Here is a 17,055-nt window from a genome sequence, read left to right on the forward strand (position 1 = left end):
ATGATAGTGAAATAACATCCATTTTAATAGTTCATATACTAGCAAGGTAAAGGTACTGAAAAGATAGAACCCTGTGGAATGAAAGAAGCAAATTCTTGAAGTATTAATTTCTTTAAAAGAAAATAAATATGCATGTCTAGGGGATTAAACTATTATTGTGGGTAGATAAAATGGGATGTGATGAATTAAAAAGATAGTGTATTTCTACATTATCATGAAAGAGTTTCCAAATGCATTGTGGGGTTTAAAAAAAAAGTCTAAAGTAGTATGTTTATTGTGATCCTTTTTTTCGGTAAAAACAAAGCAAAACAAAAAATAACTTCTATGTAAAAGTATGTGTACACACACCTGGAAAAAATTGTTTAGAAAAATAATTTGGGACATTACATCCCCCATAGCTAGTGTCCATAACAAGAACTGGATATAGCACAATTTCCTAATTGTGGAACATAATTTATATGAACCACTCTTAGTAATAACTAGAACTAATCAGAACTAGCATCATCAGAATAGAGAAAAAGCTGCTGCTTACCCTAGCTATTTCAGATGGAGCTGCAAACAGAAGTGCACAGCAGAAGTGGTAGGACTTCAGAGGGTTCTGACTATGTGGGGTAAAGGGCAAGGAAGGAAGAGTTTGTGTTTGTTATTGTAGTTCTTGATCCGCCATTATTTTAAAGCTGCAATAACCAAATACACTTGCAGCTATGAAGACATTTATTATTGAAATTACTGTAGAAAAAAAAGCCTATTCTACTGTGAGTCTACAACTTTCTGTTCCCATTAGAATGTTTTTTAAATCTTGGTTTTAAGTTTACATGTGATTTATTTTTGACAGGAGATACATTCATAAAGGACAAAACCTAAAGGTACATAGTAGTATTTCTGTAATGAAAATTTTCTCTCCCATTCCTCCTCCTCAGCCACCCCTCTCCAGCCTCGCTTGGTGTTACCTGTTTGTGGTTTTTGATAATTTGAGATTTCTTAGAAAATACACCTATTTGGCGAATGTTGAATAACTATATGCTAAAATATAAAATAACTGTACATGGAATTATAGGAAGTATTTATCGTTTTATAGTTTTCAGTATAACATTTTTCCCATTAAGTAAAAAATTTAATTTCCAAAACCATTTTGTCAAACTCTGACAGACCTCCTGTCTGTATTGTCAATTTTTTTTTTTTTTTTTTTAAATAACACCATTTCTCTTCCCCAGGCCTCAGTCTTGGTCAACAGTACAGTCAATACCTTGTGGACATAAAAACAACATCTAAGTCACATTCTGAAACAAAATTTCTCAAATTTCCCCAGGGGTTTCTAATATTATTTGATGCATGCTAATTAAATCAAAATAACTAATATCTAATATGCTTGATCCACCGAAGATGTTTAAAGTAACAGCAATGAAAACAATAATAACTTAAGAGACATTGCTCTTGCTGGGATGGGTAGGAAAAGGTCATATTTATTTTTTTAAATGAGATTTTAAAAAAATCTTGATAACTGGAAGTGGGATGCAAAGTAAATGGCCACATTTAAGTTTTATAAATATGAATTTTAAGCTACATTTATTATGCCTGGAGTCAAGTGTTCATCCAGGCCTGCTCCAAGGATGAGAATTTGGGCAACAGATCATTTATCCATAAATATAACTGATCTTCTTTGGAGCAGACTACCTTAGATCCAGAAACGGTCAGCTCTGTCTTGCTGTTATGCCACTCATACATTCAACCCCAAATCTTACTTGTTGTGCTTTCTCTTCTATATTCTCTCCTCCTTCCCTTGTTCTTATCCATCTTCCTTTTGCTTCCGGTAGGAGGCTACTGTAAGCTGAGGGTGGTAGAGTTGAATGGGCACTGATCTGGGACTTAGGGAGTCAGGATTCTCATCTAGTTCTCTTCTAAACTAGATCCCTTACACAAGTCACTTCAGTATTTGGCTCCTCCCTTCCTTCAACACATATTTGCTGAGTTCCCACCATATACTAGAGACTGTTCTAGGTGCTAGGAGGCAAACACGAAATCAGGTATACTTTGGGACTATGCCCTGGCCCCTCCACCTGTCCCTAAAGCAGGTGGATTTTGGGTCAACAGTGGAAGCAGTGAGTGGGTGCAAGTCTGTGGCATTCCCCACCAAGGCGGGGTGCTAAATGTGGGCACCGTGACAAAGGAGCCCCAGAGCAGAAGGCATGGAGTGTGGAAGTGAAACAGTGTTGTTGGATGGGACCAGGGAGTAAAGATGACAGCAGTGATTTGGCTCGATGCTCTTGGATCATACAAGCTGTTGGTGAGCGCTGCCAGGGTCAGAACACAAAGCCAGTGTGCACACGTGGGGTGGCGCGGGTCGGGGGAAGCCAGCTCACCAGTGTAGCAGGACTTGTTCTTATAAATGGTTGACTGTCCAAGAGTCACAAGAAGACAGGCTCGCCCTGGCCTTGGGGGAGAGAGAGTAAGCTGGGAAGTCAAGGAGAGTCCAGTGAACTTGGAACAAATAATTTTATAAAATTAACCCCGTAGTTCTATGGAGTAGGGGGCTCTTTCTCTCCCTAGGACCTAGCATTCCTTATGCTTTGACACTTACTGGATGAATGTATGGATGAAATAGTTTATGGAATTTAGAAGTACTGTAGGGAGCATAGCCTTGGTGGAAAATTGAGAGATTGGTAATAAAGAGCTAAGCATTTTAGCTCATAAAATAATAATGACACCTAAAATGTTGTGACGGGTAGGGTGTTCTTAACAACACTTTTACTCATCCAGAGGGTTCACTGTGAGCCTTGATGGCGCAAAGCATCGGAGGGGTGGAGGGGAGTCCTGTCCCAGCCCCTCTCCAGGACACTGAGGAAGCGGCTCTCCCACAGGCCCCAGGGAAGGAAAGCTTCAGTGCAGGCCTGTGGCTGATGAAGATGGGCACCGGGTGGGGGCAGAAAAGGGGTGAGGCTTGGAGTCAGTGATTAGCAGGTAGAGCTTTATTTTCACATGTTGTGCTTTACTTCTGGCTAAGCCAACGAATTTTCTGAGACTCTGCTTCCTTTTTTGTAAAACAAGGATTAGTTGTGCCACTCTCTACCCTGTTCTGAATTTCTTCCTTTTAGAAAATTTTCTTAGGGCGCCTGAGTGGCTCAGTCGGTTGAGCGTCTGCCTTCAGCTCAGGTCATGATCCCAGGGTCCTGGGATCAAGCCCCACATCGGGCTCCCTGCTCCGCGGGAAGCCTGCTTCTCCCTCTCCTACTCCCCCTGCTTGTGTTCTCTCTTTTATGGGTCTCTCTGTGTCAAAAAAATAAATAAAATCTTTAAAAAAAAAAAAAGAAGAAAAGAAAATTTTCTTGTGTTGGGGCACCTGAGTGTCTGACTGTTGGTGTCGGTTCAGGTCATGATCTCCCAATCGTGAGATGGTGCCTTGCGTCGGGCTCTGTGAGTCTGCTTGGGATTCTCTCTCTCTCTCTCTGCCTCTGCCTCTCCTCCTGCTCACATTCCGCCCCCCAATCCTCCCCTCAATAAAAAAATAAATATATTTTTTTAAAAAAAGAAAATTTTCTTGTGTTAGAGATTTGCTTGGATACACTGTTCTCTTAAAACACAAATATACTCTGGTAGGGCCTAGTCTTTCCATCAAGAGAAGAACGAAGTATTTTGTCACTCAAACTTGAAACAGATTTGATGCTAGGCATTACTGGAGACAGGTCGGGGGGGGTCTCTTCATTGGGCTGCTCTGGATTGACAGGTGTTGAGAGTAAACATTCAGGAAATGACGAGTGGGCAGGTCTGAGCATACAGGTATCTAAGCAGATAACAATGCAAGGAAACTGTTCATAGCTTTCACAGACATGATCAAAAGAGAGAGCAAATCACCTGGGGGTGGTAGCAATCCAACCTTTAGCAGAGAACAAAGTCAGGGGTTTCTCCTGGCAAAGGAAAAGCTGAGGGGAGAAAGATTCCAGATCGGAAGAAAGCCAGACAGATGTGACTTTGAATCCTGGCTGTGCTCTTCTTGATGTCCCTTTTTTTTTTTTCATCTGTAAAATAGTAATTATACTAAACTAAAAGGATTGTTGGGAGGATTAAAATAAAATCATATGTCAATTCCTGGCATAAACGTTAACACTCGATAGATGATAGACAATACTATTTACTACGAAGAGTCTCCTGTGAAGATTAGTAAACTCACGGCTGAAAGTGGAGAAGGCCGGAGAGGAGTCAGCGGGGAGGAAGCTGGGGTCTGAGGTCACAGTGAGATTTTTGCCAGGTGTTGCATCAGCATGTAATGCAGATTTTTAATAGGTCATCTGAAAGGCTGCACACCCGAATGGTCGAAATGCATGCAGTCTGCTGGGATCTGGATGGGACAGATAATCCTGTGGGTAAGCCTAGAAAGCTGATTTGTAGGCCCTCTTGTATCCTCAGGACAAAAAAGGGAGGAAGGGAAGCAATTTGCTGGGTCCTGAAGACAGAGTCCAGACATGACTAATTCACACCAGAAACACACTGTCAGAAAACTGAGTTTCTAAAAAAATCGAGTGAATGATAAATGGTTTCTTAGAAATTGTCACTCTTTGCCCCCAAACTGTTGGACCCCTACCATCAGACTCCAGTGAGGTTGAGACTCTGATATTGCCTCCCAGAAGGGGTGATGTACACTCTTGTTTTCCTGAGACAGAAATAACTTTAAGAAAGGATAAAACACAGAGTCCTTGCAAAATAAATAGATAAATAGTATAGGGAAGTATAAAGTATAAAGCATATGCTTTTACATTAATATATATGCTAATACATCTTTATGTATAGGTGAAACGAACACCAGGACACCCTGAGCAGGACCCACACTCACTGGGCCAGGCCGAACCCCAGTAACTTTACCTACGAGATGGCGGGACACTGAGTCCCAAAGCAGGGAAGACAGGACTTGGAGTGGGGAATCCCTTTGTCTCCCCACAAGCCAGAGCAGTTCAGCCCCCACCTTGGAGACCTACTCTCTACCTGCGTCCCAACCACCTGAAGGTGGGTTATGCTCTTCTGGCCAGGCCACCTCTGTTAAAAGAAAGAAATCAGGGGTGCCTGGGTGGCTCAGTGGGTCAAGCATCTGCCTTTGGCTCAGGTCATGATCCCAGGGTCCTGGGATCGAGCCCCGCTTTGGGCTCCCTGCTCAGCAGGGAGCCTTCTTCTCCCTCTCCTCCCAGCTGGTGTGCTCTCTCTCAATCTCATGTAAGTAAATAAAATCTTTTAAAAAAGTAAAAAATCATTTTAATTTTCATTCATTTGATGACCAGTGAAGTAAAACTTTTTGTGAATTAAGTCATCTCCACCAATGTGAATTGCTTACTTTACTCTTATGTTATCCTTTAAAAAAATTATTTAGCTAATAGGTTGCTTGCCTTTTCCCTTATGGATTTATAAAAGGGTTTTATGTAATAAGATATTAAATCTTTGTCATCTATTTTACTCTTCCTCTGGTTTGTCATCTGTCTTTTCATTTACGCTATTCTTTCTCACACAGGAGTTTTGTTTTTACTTTTATCTCCTTTTCAGTCAATATTCCCACTCTTTACATGCCCTACAGAATCAAATAGAAGATCCTAAAGGTTCAAAATCATGGTGCTGGAAATAAAAGGATGGCCAAGGATACAAGGATCTAAATATAACCATCAGATGAGTGGAACAGACAATAGGGATTTTGTAGGATTTTGTAGCTTCATAAATTCACCAAAGTCCTAAGAGCATGCACTCTGGGCTTAGATGAGCTGTTTGAATCATGGTTCTGTCAGTTACTAATGGTTTGAACTGGGAAATTTTCTTAACTGTGTCTTTATGTCCTCACCTGTTAAGTGTAGGATTTTTGTGTAGTGTGTAGGAATATTGTGAAGTTTCTGGCTACTATAAACTCTCAAGAACGGTTAATTATTCTTGATACCTGAGAGTTTTTAGGGCCTGACTTACTGAAGAAGTGGGACTAGAACTAGTCCCAGGATGGGCATGAACGAGACTAGACTAGAGAGGGGAGAAAATTTGAACCCAGGGGCCCTGAGGATCCACACAAGGTTGAGATCCTCAGGACTGGGCGCTCTGATGAATGCTGCAGAGTCACCTGGAGGAGTGGTCCTCAAGGGGGCCGTGGAGGACATGTAAGAGAGACAGAAAGCAACAATTAGGGAAAGAAAACAAAGGAAAGATGAGCTGGAAAAAAAACAAGAAAGAACTCATCAGAATCTCCTGTAGGATAGGCAATTTTAAGTAAAAAGAAGAAACTGGATGAAAGTGTCTCAGCCATTGCGTGAAAGGAAAGCATGAAATTCAAGCCACAATCAAAAATTTAAAAAAAGAAAGAAAGAAAAAGAAAAAGCTGCCAACAATTGGTACTGAAATCAAACTGAAGATGAAACGTGCCCCAGCGCCATCTAAATGGCTAACACAGAAATGACCAGTAGTAACAAGTATTGGAACAAAAGGACTTGCTCCTGGTAGGAGTGTAAATAGGGACAGATCCTCTGGACAACTGTTTAACAGGGTCTGCTCTAGCTGAACATAAAACCTGGCACCCCGCAGCTCCACCAAACAGAAACACATGGATTTGGTCACCAACAGACTGTTACTAACAGCACGAATCATAAAAGTCCCCAACTGGGAACTACCCAAATGCCCCTCCACTGAGGATGGATAGACACACCATGTCTGTCCTCCCAGTGGGAGACTGTACAGCAATGAGGATGTAGAAGTCACGACCACACGAATGAATCTCACAAAACTGAATGAAAGCAATGGACACAAAAGAGTGCTCATGTGTGATTCCATGTGATTCCATTTATACACAGGTCAAAAACAGACACCATTAATTTGGGTGTTAGATGTTGTCTTAGTTGGTTCAGGCTGCTATAACAGAACACCACTGACTGGGTGGATGAAGCAATAAGCACTTATTTCTTACGGTTCTGGAGGCTGGAGAGTCCAAGATTAGGGGGCCGGCAGATTCAGTGTCTGGTGAGAACCTGCTTCCTGGTTCAGAGACAGGGTCTTCTTGCTGTGTCCTCACATCACAGAGGGGACAAGGGAGCTCCCTGGGGTCTCCTTCATAAGAGCATTCATTCCAATCAATTCCAAAGGGCCTACATCCAAATATCATCACACTGGGGCCTAGATTTTCAACATACGAATTTGGAGAAGGACATAAACATTCGGTCCATAGCAGAAGTCAAAATATGGTTATTTTTGAAAGGTTGTTCTGTTGAATAAAGGGGGCACAAGGCTGAGAGAGGTCTTTGGATGTGCTGGAATAGTTCAATTTCTTAATTTAGGTGATGACTGCTTGTATATGTTCAACTTGTCAAAATTTATCAAAGTGTCCACTGATGGCATTTTTATGTATTTAATTCTCCAATAAAAATGAAAAGTATTTGCCCATATTAGACATCAATAAAAATTATTGAAAACCCTTTGTTTATTTATAGAAGGTGTAGCTGCTTGTTGTCAGCTTTATGTTGGTATAGACACACATCTTGATTCTCATTTTCTGTATTTATAAAGTGTGTATAATAGTACCTGTTTCACAGTAGGTAATATAGATGGACAAGCTTTGAAAATGATGAACTTGCATACAAATGGCAAGGGGGAGAACGCCTTGTCCCCACTGCTGATGTTTTCTTGCTATTAGCACAACAGCCCTGCTCTCCCCTACCAACCCTACACTCCTGCCAAGAGGGTGAAACTGATTGGTAAATTTGGCAAGTATAGTACATCCCTCTTCAGCCTTCCCTCTTGGAAATCCCCCTGTCCAGCACAAAAGGTTATTGAACCTTAGGGAGTTTGAGTGCATCGTCCAAATTTAGACAGATAATGAGTCACAGAATTTGCACTCAGGTCTCTGACCACCAAGATCATGCTTTTAACCATTTCATTATATTGGCTGCCTAATAAATACTATATTAGCATTAAATGAATGCTGAGTTTTATGGTGCAGCTAAGAACACAATAGGAATTCAGGGAAGGGACTCTTCTCTACCATCTATGAACCGGGAGGCAAGTTCTCACCAGACGCCGAATCCATAGTTCAGGAGGACTACACAAAAGACTACAGGGGTCAACTCCTGCTGAATTCTCTCTGCATAAACTCCAGGGGCCAATAAAGCTGAATTAGTACTGACCTCTTTCCAGGCCACACAAGAAGAGGGGTCTGTTTTTGGCCAAAGAGCCAGCAAAGTTTAACCTCAGTGCCACTTGGCGGGGCCCCAGCGCTCACCCGGTTTCTTCCTTGGTTCAGTTGCATTTTGTCTTGTACCTTTGTTTTTTTTTATTATTATTATGTTATGTTAATCACCATACATTACATCATTAGTTTTTGATGTAGTGTTCCATGATTCATTGTTTGCGTATAACACCCAGTGCTCCATTCAGTACATGCCCTCTTTAATACCCATCCCCTGGCTAACCCATCACCCATCCCCCCTCCCCCCTCCCCTCTAAAACCCTCAGTTTGTTTCTGAGTCCATAGTCTCTCATGGTTCATCTCCCCCTCCAATTTCCCCCCATTCATTTGTTGGTGTTTGCCTCTGAATTCTGGGATTTACCTCATGCGCCATTCTAAGGGATGAGATGAGACAGGAAGCCTATTTTCAAGCACTTGACACCTAAGAATATGCGAAGAGTATGTTAACAGCATTTCACAAAGGAAGATGATTTATTTTTATTGAGGTATGATTTATATTCGAGAAACAACATTGATCTTAAATGTTCAGTTGGATGGGTTTCGACAGCTTTATACACCCATGCAACCACTACCCAAAACAAGATATGGAACACTTTTGTCGCCCCAGAAACATACTGTATGATTTTGTGTGTATGTGTGTCTGTGTTTGGCTTTCTTCCCTCAACATACTATTTTTGAGATTCATCCGTGTTGTTGCATTTATCAGTAATACGTTTCTTTTTATTGTCGAGAAGTAATCCATTGTACGGATGTACCACAATCTGCTCATCCATTCTCCTGTTGGTGGACGTTTAGGTTATGTATAGCTTTTGGCTTTTATGACTAAAGCTGCTATGAACATTTTATGAAAGTCTGTGTTAGCATAGGTTTTTATTGCCCTCTGGTAAATGCCGAGGAATGGAACACTTAGGTGACAGGGTGCATGTAGGTTTATCACTGTAAGGGACTGCCAAATAATTCTCCAAAGGGTTGAGCCATTTTATATTCATACCATCAGTATTGCCATGCATCTCGAAGGAAAGTTGTGCACAAAGCCAAACTAGGATGACATCTTAGTAAAGAACATCACAGTGCCTAGGGTGGGAAAGATTCCGTGGGAATCATTTGGAAGGAGGAAAAAACAGCCAACAGAGGAGAGTGGATTGGCACTCACAAATAGTATTCACCAGGAAGCCAGCCCGAGGGGACCACGTGGGCAACAGGCTTCGTAGCTACCCACCAAGGCTGTGTTCTCAGCTGATGACATTCAGTCCACATGCCAAACCCTCTGTCCATGATCCAAGCAATCTGGGCAACTTATTGTTTTTCCTCAAGTTGTGCCTCATTGAAATTCTTTTTGGAGTGTCCCTTTCAGTCACAAGTTCTCTCTCTTGTCCGGAAGCCAAGATCGCGAAGCTTAGTATAGCAGGGCTTTCTGAATGTGTGCTGCAGTCTTCACCTCTAGCTGTAGAGGCGAAGCTCGCTAACCTGCCCCAGCTCCCGATCAGCTCCCCGCTGGCTTCCCCAAGGCTGAGAGCAAGTTCTTGTTCATCTTTCAGCTTCCTCCCCGCAGGTTACTTTTAGCAAGATTTCAGTTTGGTTTTTTATGCTATTGCATTCAAGGGAGGGCAAAGCCTTTGGCTGTTTTAAAATGTGTTCGTTTTAAGACAAAACTTCATTCTCTCCGAGTTTTTCTTTTAGGTTATCATGACAGAGGTAAAAAATGGTGGGGACTAGCCCCCAAAGGAATTGATCTTAACTTTCTCCAGGATCAGCCATGCCTACTTATATATTCTATGATATTGGTAAAAGTTCTTGCTAAAGTAGGTGGCCAGCAGTCCCTATGCTTTAGCCAAATTCTGGAAGAGAGGATGAGGGCTCCAGATTTGGGCACAACCAGGTTTCAACATCTATTACCCTTATTCTGTTCCTCTAATTGGCACTCACTGTAAGTGCTTGATGATAAAAATACAAGCGCTCATTTTCTTCTTCGTCCTTCCCTTACGATGAAGGATTTGTCCCTCCTCCTTTCAAAGGCAAATTCATCCACATGTGTTCTGGAGCCTGCTCTGTCCTGCCTTCTCAGAGAATGTGTTCAACTGGTTATTACCTGCAGCTGAAGTGATCGTCCTTCTAAATTCAGGCTTCTCCTCCTGCAGTATACGGTTGTTGCTATAAAGTAGCTGGCCAGCCAGAAACCATGCTCCCCAACCTCCCTTGCCTTTAGTTCTTGTCAATATAATGTGATCAGAAGTGATGTGGATCACTTCTTGACCAAGTAGCTTAAAAAGAAGGAATGGTTCTTCTCCCTTCTGCTTACTTGATAAAAGGGGCACAGCAAACATGGAACCCAGATACTAAAGGTGAGGGAGGGGTCCACAAAATGGCTGGAGCCTGGGTCTCTGAATCATCAGTTGGAGAGTCCCACCTGCCATTAAGAGCTTCTGTCTTAAGAACTTTATATGTGAGAAATTTCTATTGCATCTGACCTATTATATATTGCTGGATCCTTTTGTCATAGTGGGTTATCGTTAATCATTACCCTAACTAGCACATTATTTTTCTTTACATCTTCCACATTTCTCTTTAGTGGAATCTATCTGCATTCAGACATAACCAAGCATCTCCCAACTTACAACCAACACCACACCCCCTAAAAACCTTCCTTTGACTCCACGTGCCTGCTCAGTTTTCTCTTTACTTCTTTTCACAGACAATTGTATTAGGAAAGTTGTCTATGTAAAGTCTTCATTGCTTGCTTCCCTTTCATTCTTTACCCCAATCTATATGGCTTCTTTGCCACCCTCGTTTAAAACTGCTCTTGCCAAAGTCCTTAATAACTGCTATGTTTCTAAATCCAGCAGACACTTTTTGGTTCTTATTGTAATTCTCAGGATTTGACCTAGGTCACTTCTGCCTTCACTACATACTATCTTCTCTTGGTTCCTTGAAACCAATCTCTTACAGGAATGACTCACAGGCTTTTTAAATTTATCATATCCAAAACTGATCTCCAACTCCTACCCCTCCATTTTACATCTCAATAAATGGTACTTCCATCCACCCAGTGGCTCATGCCAGAAACCTGAGGGTAATTTTTGGTACATCCTTCTTTCTCACCACCCATAGCCAATCAATCATCATATCTTGCCATTTCACCTCCTTATTTTTCTCAAATGTAGCTACTCTTCATCTCCACTCTTCCCCACAACCCCTTCCATTCTCCATATATATGATTACAAACATATGTCAGATAACGCCACTTTCCTTTTAAAATCCTTCAGAAAATTCCCACTGCACTTAGGATAAATTCCCTGATCCTTAATATAGCATACAAATCCTCACATGATCTCGCCCCTGCAATGTCTTTAGACTTATCTAGCACTCACGTCCTTTTGCTCATTATATTCCAGCTTTGCTCCCAAATCTTTGAAATCAGCAAGTTCTTTCCTACCTCAGAACCTCTCTAACTGCAAGAACATAAATCAACTCAAACTGAAGCAAAAAGGAAATATAGTAGCTCACATAAGTGTGAAGCCCAATAAACAGCTGACTTCAGGCATGACTTATTCCAAGAACTCAAGTTATGACTTTAATGCCCTGTTGCTTCATTTTTTAGCTTTGCTTATCTTTGAATTCCTTCTTAACATGGACTGTCATCATGCGGGCAAGATAGCCACTGTCAGAGATGTCTATTTGTGCAGTGAAAAATTAATCTTACCCAAAGAGAGGTCCAGACTTTTTCCTCAGCTTCTGGGAAGTAATCTCTAAGCCTTTGGTATGTCATGCTTGATAAGAGTGTCTCTGTTTGCCTGGGGGCCATAGGCCAACCAGACCATAACAACATGAGTTAGGGTGGGGGGTTTGAGCAAAATCAGCAATGTGATTTAGGGTGGAGACTTTGAGTAGGGTGCCATCAGTTGACTTCTGGAGACTGAGATCAGTCCTGAGTTCAATCAATCATGCTTAGGTGATGAAGCCCCAATAAAAACTCTGGACACTATGTGTGTGTTGTTACACATAGATGCCAAGAGAGTCATGCTATCCTAACTCCACAGGGAGAGGACAACTGAAAGCTCCAGGTTTGCTACCCTCCTGGCCAATACGCCTTTTCTTTTGGCTGATTTTAATCTGCATTCTTTCCTTATAATAAACCGTAATCATGAGTATAGCAGCTTTGAATGAGTTCTTTGAGTCCTAGTGAATTATCAGAAGTGAGGGTAGTTTGGGGAACTACCAAATTAGCAGTTGTTGTCAGAAATGAGGGTAGTCTTGGGTGGACTATGCTCCCTCTCACTGTACAGTGGGCAAACTCTCACATTATTAAACATTCTTAGCTTAACAACCACAGCTAAATGGTTCTGGGTTTTTTTGATGTTCTATAAGAAAAGTTCCAGGGAACATCTTAGCTAGCTAGCTTGAAACAGACCAATCACCACTGCTTGGGAAGGAGAGTGCTGTGATCAGTCTCAGTCAGGTATCTAGTGGAATCTTTTTTTTAAAAGATTTTATTTATTTATTTATTTATTTATTTATTTATTTATTTATTTATTTGACACAGAGAGACACAGTGAGAGAGGGAACACAAGCAGGGGGAGTGGGAGAGAGAGAAGCAGTCTTCCGGCCGAGCAGGGAGCCCGATGCGGGGCTCGATCCCAGGACCCTGAGATCATGACCTGAGCCGAAGGCAGACGCTTAACAACTGAGCCACCCAGGCGCCCCAAGTATCTAGTGGAATCTATCAAAACAACAGGCAATGAGTTCCCCACAGGAGAGAAGGTTTGGATTACCGAAAGAAAGGATAGGGATGCTGGGTGAACAAAAACAACAGACTTTCAGTATGGGACTTTCACACCAGCATTTCCCTCTGTAATACTCCTGATTCTTATTCACCACCACCACCCCCACCACCACTTTCTAATGACTAATCTTTCAACTGACTAATCTACTCATCATTTGGGTTTCAGAGTAAATGTCACTTCAACAGAGAGCCCTCCTTCTTTCATTCCTCTCCATCAGAATGTTTTGTAGCTCTTATCAGTTTGTGATTACATATCCATTTGTGTGATTGTTAGTTTAGTATCTTAATGCTACCTTAACTCTAAGCTGTATTCAGAACCACATCTAGTCTGTTCATCACCTAGTACGTACTCAAAAATATCTGTGGAAGGAACGAATAAGAATGAAAAAAAAATCTGTTAATGGATTACCTACATCTCAGATCTTATGCTAACTCTTCAAATGTTCCTTTTTAGTAAGATGTCAGTAAATGAATATCTGGTTAAACTTTGGACTCAGTTGTTGGAACCAGTAAAAGAAACTTGCCTCAATTTTGCAGTCAGGAATTCAAGAACTGTATAACCTTTAGAAGTAAAAATCACTGGGTGAATTAGCCTCATCATCATTTACTAAAACAAAACATGTAATATTTATATGGAAATATGTCTCTTGATAAACTAATAAAACCATGTGCTCATCTTGCACAGTGTTTTTATCTGATTTTAGCCACACAATAACCCATTGAGATAAGTAATGCAGGCAGATGTTTCTTTCATCTAACAGAGGAAAAAAAAAAAAAAGCCTGAGAACCAGAAAGGTAAGATGAATTACTCATGATCACATGGAAAACTTAGTGGTCAAAACAACATTATTACTCAGCAATCCTGAAGCCTAGTCCTATACTCTTTCTATCAACCCGCTGCTGCTCATCTCCTGCCTTACCGGCAATACACACTTCTGGGCCCTCCAGTTGTGGAATGTGTCAAAAGCCACAGTAATCAATGTAGTAAATTTGAATATGAATAAACTTTAGATGTTTCCTTATTTTGTGGGCATTTCTGATTTTTGGGGCTTTTAGCATTCTTCATAACACTCCCTGAGTTTTATTTGGGAACTTCATCCCCATTCTCAACCCAGTGGTTCTAGTGATTTTCCCATCCCCAACCCAGAGGTACTCTGGCCAATGAGAGCCTAATATTCTTTAGGCTCTAGATTTGGATAAAGGGATGACACATAGCCCATAACAGCTTTTAAGATTCAATGAAATCTTTGCAAAGGCTTTGGGATAGGGTCAGACACACTTTCTCGGGCTTCAACCTGAGACAATATAAAGCTGGAATTTCTGCACTCATTTGCCAATCAGTGGAAGGCAGAGCTGAGAGATGAAGAAAAACCATATCCTAACAATACTTTTGAACCCTGAATTTGTGTCTAAAGCCCACATGACCCCTGGATTTTTAGCTACATAATCCAAATAAATTCCTCCTCTTGAGTAAGGCGGTTTGAGTAGGATTTTCTGTCTTTACCATTCATAAAGCTCTTAACTAAAATATCCTATAATAATGGGGGAGACCCAAGGTCCTGGCAGCAGGGCCACTGGTGCCATTGCCAAGAAGAAGCTTGCAGAGGCCAAGTATAAGGAGTGAGGAACTGTCTTGGCTGAGATGTCGAAGCAGTTGGACAAGTTCAAGACCAACCTGGAGGAATTTGCCAGCAACCACAAGCAGGAGATCAGGAAGGATCCTGAGTTCCGGGTGCAGTTCCAGGACACACGTGCCACATTGGGGTGGATCGTCTGCCCTCTGGAAAAGGATTTTGGTCCGAGATGGTAGGTGTGGGAGCTTTCCACTGCGAGCTGGGAATCCATCCACATGATTGAAGTGTGTGTGGCCCCGAAGCACAGGAATGGAGATCTGCTAACTCTGGAGGAACTACAGCAAGACGAATTAAAGGGAAGGGGCAGATTCGCACAGGATGTCCACCAAGGCGACCTGATCAGGGCCATGAAGAAAGTAAAGGCACCTGGCACTGGCTTCAGCATCATCCCTGTGGGTGGTGCCCACAGCATTCAGTCGGCTCCAGCTGAGCTCAGTGTGGGTCACCCTGTGGTGCCCTAGCTGGCAGGAAAGAAGGGCTACGTGACTGTCAGTGATATCAAAGCCAGTCTTAAATGGGAGGCCAAGTGCTAGCACACCTGCTGAAGGAAGGGCCAGCCCGGCTGGCCCCGCGGCCCCGCAGGAGGCTGGCCGCTGGCTGCCAAGCTCTTTTTGCTGCTGACCTCTCCTCTCAGGCCCTTAGAGCTGAGGACCAGAGAAGCCCTCCCTGACTCTGGGGCTGCAGCAGGGGGCAAGGCAGCAGGCAGGGAGAAGGCGGAGGAGGTGTTGGTGAATAAAACCTGAACAGCTTTTTTTTTTTTTAAGAAAGAAAATAAATAATATATCCTACAATAAGGAATTTTCATTCAATTGTCTTCCCATACTCTTTCTTGACAGAGAGAGGGGAAAAGTGCAGTAACAGCTATTTCCTGCAGAATGGCATTGCCTATAACAATAGATCTGGCTAGAAAAAAACCCCAAACAATGCCCCCCCAAAAAAGAAAACAAATAAGAAGTCACTTTACGAGGATTTAGTTGCATGTTCCTTGTCTGAAGAGCCTTATTTGGTGCCATTGTTCTTCAGGTTAGCGATGAGAGGGCACCTCCTCTCATCCCTTTGTCAGACTCAGTCCCTATCCTGGTCTCTTACACCGCCAGCTGGTAGGCCTTCCAGAATTCTCCCCAATGAGGTTTGATGCTCTAGATGGCCTTAACACAGCTGAAATGCCCTCTAGCTCTCTATGTCTACACCTTCCTCCTTTCTGTCAAATGTCACTGCAAATCTGTTCCAAGAAAAACTTGCTACAAGTCTTTCCAATCTTAGAATCTCCAGGTACCGGGGCACCTGGGTGGCTCAGTTGGTTAAGCGACTGCCTTCGGCTCAGGTCATGATCCCGGGATCCTGGGATCGAGTCCCACATCGGGCTCCCAGCTCAGCGGGTGGCCTGCTTCTCCCTCTGACCCTCTCCCCTCTCATGCTGTTTCTCTCTTGCTTGCTCTCTAATAAATAAATAAATAAAATTTAAAAAAAAATCTCCAGGTACCATCTACTTGCAAAAAAATATACCTGCCCAAAAGTGAAGCCTAATTAATGACTCACTTTTCTGATTGCCAGACTCACAGAAACAAGAACAAGGGGAAATGCTATAGGAATTCTTTTAAGGTCAGAAGAATCTGGTGTACAGAACCATTTAGTTGGCAATAATAGTTTCAGCACAAGATGTTTTTAGATTTTCTTTTAAAAATTCAAAGGACATTGAATTGTCTCTCAGGACAAGATGAATTTAGCTGTGCCCTGGTTGGTGACTCTAGAAACTACTTTTTATTTGCCAAAATGATGAATGTTTCAGTCTTCGAGGGAGCTAACATTGCATAATTGTATGTCATACGGCCAACAGATGATAGGAACATAATGAATGATAATGATTTGGTAAAACTTTTTTGTAATGACTATTTTTTAGGACTTTAAATAACAAATTGTGAGATTGGACTCATTCTTCTCAAGAGATCATATCTTTTAAAGGGAAATAGGGGTTGAGTACAGATATAAGCCAATCCCTTTTATATGTGCATAATTCATGATACTAACACTTAAACTATATATGACCAAAGATGTGGAGCCATGTCATTTTCTAAGCTCAAAAAAAAATAAAAGGGAGGTTTGTCCATGTGAGTTATTTTTTTCCACAATGATTCTTAGAATATACATGAAAATAGGAATACTGAAAGTGTAGAAGTCACTATGGTATATTGCAGAAAATACTCTGGGCTCTGAATTAGGAGAGCTAAACTTTGGCCCTGTGCAGCCTTCAGCAAATCCGTTGTCTTTGGGTCTCTCCTCATATATAAAATGGAGGATTACATAACTACCAAGAGAGCATCTAGCTGTAAATTTGGATTACTAAAACAGAGAAACTGTTGATTGTAATTCTTTTCAGTTTCTGTTCTGATCTAAATACAAAATGAACATCTTCAAATAACTTTGAAGATGATCACAGTAGCTAAAATGAA

General features: G+C 41.7%; 1 pseudogene; it reads left to right on the top strand.

Moving 5' to 3' along the window:
* The first annotated feature begins 14,511 nt into the window (after positions 1 to 14,511).
* LOC118010842 lies at positions 14,512 to 15,275 on the top strand (annotated as a pseudogene).
* Positions 15,276 to 17,055: the final 1,780 nt, after the last annotated feature.

This window comes from Mirounga leonina, unplaced genomic scaffold, assembly GCF_011800145.1.
Source record: "Mirounga leonina isolate KUSES-001 unplaced genomic scaffold, KU_Mleo_1.0 Mir_129, whole genome shotgun sequence".
In the NCBI taxonomy this organism is placed as follows: Eukaryota; Metazoa; Chordata; class Mammalia; order Carnivora; family Phocidae; genus Mirounga; species Mirounga leonina.